Source organism: Medicago sativa, chromosome 4 (assembly GCF_051527215.1).
Source record: "Medicago sativa cultivar Bolivia chromosome 4, Bolivia_mono, whole genome shotgun sequence".
Taxonomy (NCBI): Eukaryota; Viridiplantae; Streptophyta; class Magnoliopsida; order Fabales; family Fabaceae; genus Medicago; species Medicago sativa.
In genome coordinates this window covers 37,184,565-37,187,893 of record NC_140752.1, presented here as the reverse complement: position 1 = coordinate 37,187,893, position 3,329 = coordinate 37,184,565, and the positions used below count along the sequence as shown (strand labels likewise).

General features: G+C 28.9%; 1 long non-coding RNA gene across 1 annotated transcript; it reads right to left on the bottom strand.

Annotated features, from left to right (window-relative positions):
• Positions 1-899: 899 nt before the first annotated feature.
• Positions 900-2,656, bottom strand: LOC146929144 (uncharacterized). Its single transcript, XR_015005965.1, has 3 exons — positions 2,426-2,656; positions 2,269-2,329; positions 900-1,188 (listed from the first exon to the last, which is right to left on the bottom strand). It is a non-coding gene; the product is annotated as an uncharacterized LOC146929144 (long non-coding RNA).
• Between the last annotated feature and the right edge of the window lie 673 nt (positions 2,657-3,329).

Sequence of the window (3,329 nt, the reverse complement as noted above, 5' to 3'; positions counted from 1 at the left end):
TTTTTCTTATTTTTCAATGTAAATATTATTGTATAAAGTTGTCCCGAACTATTGTTGAACCACTCACAATTCATGCTTGCCGGCAAAAACGGGGTAGTGGAATTTGAATTGTATAACGCTACAAAGCCTAGCCTTCGTGCAATTGTCGCTTGTCGCTACTTCATTTCTCGCTATCTCAAGCATTTCCCTTATTTTATATCTTTGCAGCATTGGTCATCATCATTTGACGATTGACTGATACTTCTCATAACAAATAATTTGATGATTAACTGATATTTCTCATAGCAAATACTTTATTTATTTAGAGATACAATCCATTCCAGGTACAACACTCATAAAAAATGAACAAGCAACATAACACAACACGTTTATTGAATCGCTTTCAAAACGAAAGTTTAAATTTATTCAGGTAACAACCCTGATAACAGTAAACATAAACAAGAACACAACATAAAGAAAAAAGTACTATTATATCTCCTTAACTTCCTCCTCATTCTCATCCTCACTCCAGCAACCACTACACCATTTATCCTCTTTTGCAATAGTTAAAAAATGTAGCCAGTACTGTGAAAATCGTTGCCTAAAAGAATAGGGGACGTTTTTCAGGCGTCTCCTATTCGAGCGTAGCCTATTGTCTATGGGGACGTTTTTTCATGCTATTTGGGCACACTTTCAGAAAACGTCGCCTGAACCATTGGAAAAGGGGACGCTTTTTTATGTCATTTGTAGCAACGATTTTTAATTGTTGCCATATGCGGTTACGGTTATTAATCGTTGCCTTAGAGTTTAAAAGTGAACAAAAATAAAAATTGGAAACATTGCTTATAGGAGACGATTTTTGAAAGTACTCAAAAAAGATTTTACAATAATTGTGTAAATATAATCATTTATAGCGCATATGAAATTGAATTTAACTACATATCCACAAAAATTGTGTAACAACAAATTTGAGTTAATACATAATAATACTAAGGAAAATGTCTAACATTACTTGATACCAAGTGCAAGCCTAGCAAAATACATGGTTCAATCAATTTTAATGCTTTAAAGTGCGAGTTTAAATAAAAAATCATCCAACTTGTTCAACTTTGATTAAAAATTCACCATCAACTATGTTGTTATCTTGAAATTCATCATCTTCTTGAAACTCATCATCTCTGTCACCTTATTCGTCATCTTCATTGATACCTTGATGCAAAAAAAAGTAAAACAAAATTACATTAACCATAGATAGTATTGATTCGATGGACAATTAGAAAGCCATCAAAAGTTATACATAACACAAATAAAAACCAAGACAATTAGTAAAACACACCCAAAGTATTTACTGTGAACAAGAAAACGTCTTTTATAAGAGTAATTTCCTACAACATCAAAGTCATAAAATAGTCATCATAACAACACTAGAATAATTCCACAATCTCTAAAATGAATCAACCTTACACTAAATAAATTCTCTAATAAGTTTGCTAATATTCTACAACCTTTTAGTAACTACAAAAAATGCCAAGATGACATGCATAAACAAAACATTTATCCCAATCCTACTTGAACTTAATTGATGCCAAGTATAACATCATCAACCTTTATCCACAATCAATCACAAATTAAACTCAACATAAGATAGCAACAACATTACTCAACAACTAATAATCAATAAAATACTCAAATTATTCTTATCCTCACATAATAACTTTCATCCACAATAACTTACAAATGAAACTCAAAAGAAGATAGCAACAACATTACTCAACAACTAATCCATCAAATACTCAAATTATTTTTATCCTCACATAATAAAATCTCTAACACTAGTTTGGGATTCAAATCTTATTAATACTTAAGTCAAATTCATCAACAATAATATTTTTTACAACATAAAACCATAGGGTAGCCACCAATATTTATTACAAGAAAATTTACAAGTTGTCAAATAACTTGATATCAACTAAAACCTCTAATAACTTTGTTAATACTCTAAAACTTTTTCTCAACCATCAACAACTCCAAAGTACCCAAGTTAAGAAACTTAAACACAAAATAGAAATCATTTAGTCTAAAAAATATATACTTTGGAAAAATCCAATTTCAAAATTAAGAAAAAAGGTGAAAAATTAGAGTTTAAGAGAGTAAGAACAAAAATAAGTCCAAATCCTAGAGCTAAAATTTTGCCCAAACATGTGCCAAATTCGGATTTGAGGAAAAAGAATACAAGGGTTTCAAAAAAATTAATCTTTTAAGTTTTCATAGCTTTAATTCAACACTCACCTTGGAAAAATGAAGGAAAAAATTTGGATTTCAGGAACCCGTGGTTCTGCACAAACCGATTCTGTTGTCATAAAAACGAAAGAGATAGTTAAATAGTTGAATGAAACATAAAAGAATAAGAAGAACATAAAGGTATGGTGGCCGGAAAAGCCATTACCGCGGCGGAGGAAGAAAAGGGTCGGCGGAAAAGATGCTCCTTACGCAAAACTAATTGGATCAATGAAAAGATCTCGTCAAAGGGATAAAGAAAACCATGTTATTTCATCCGATCTGTGAGCACGATGACCGGATCGACGCCGGAAAGTTTGGGGATGGTGGTGGTTTGTTGAAGAAAGAAGGAGGAAACGCGTGCGTACTGAAGGAGAGAGAAGGGAAAAGTTTTCTAATCTATTTAACTCTAATAACTCTAATAATAATATAATAATATTATTTTGTCAAAAAAATATAATAATAATATTAATACTAATAATATAATAATAATAATATTAATACTAATAAAAAATAATAATTCTTTCAAACAAAATTAATAATAATAATAATAATAATATATACATTAACAAAATATATTATTACCTAATTTACTATATATAAAGAAATTTGGCTTAAAATACATGAATTTGTGTTGACTTTTTTTTTTCATTACCTAATATACTCTTCATTTAAACTATTTTATTTACTATTTTATCCTTCTATAATATTATTTTAAATATTAATTAAAAAATTAAATCCCATTAAAATAGGAGATATCTCACAAGAATAGGAACAATAGTCAATATTATCAATATTATATACTATTATTTTAAATATTAATTAAAAAAATTAAATCCCATTAAAATAGGAGATATCTCACAAGAATAGGAACAATATTATCAATATTATATACTAGCGAAAAAAGGACATTCACGTGTCCGTCTTTTCCTCATTTTTTATTGCGCTAACGCGTGTAGATTATCAACGATATTTTATAGAAATGTGTGTGTAAATTACAAACTATAATTTTTTTTTTGAAGGATACAATTGACACCTCAATATATTTATACCCTTTTTTTCTTTTCTAACAA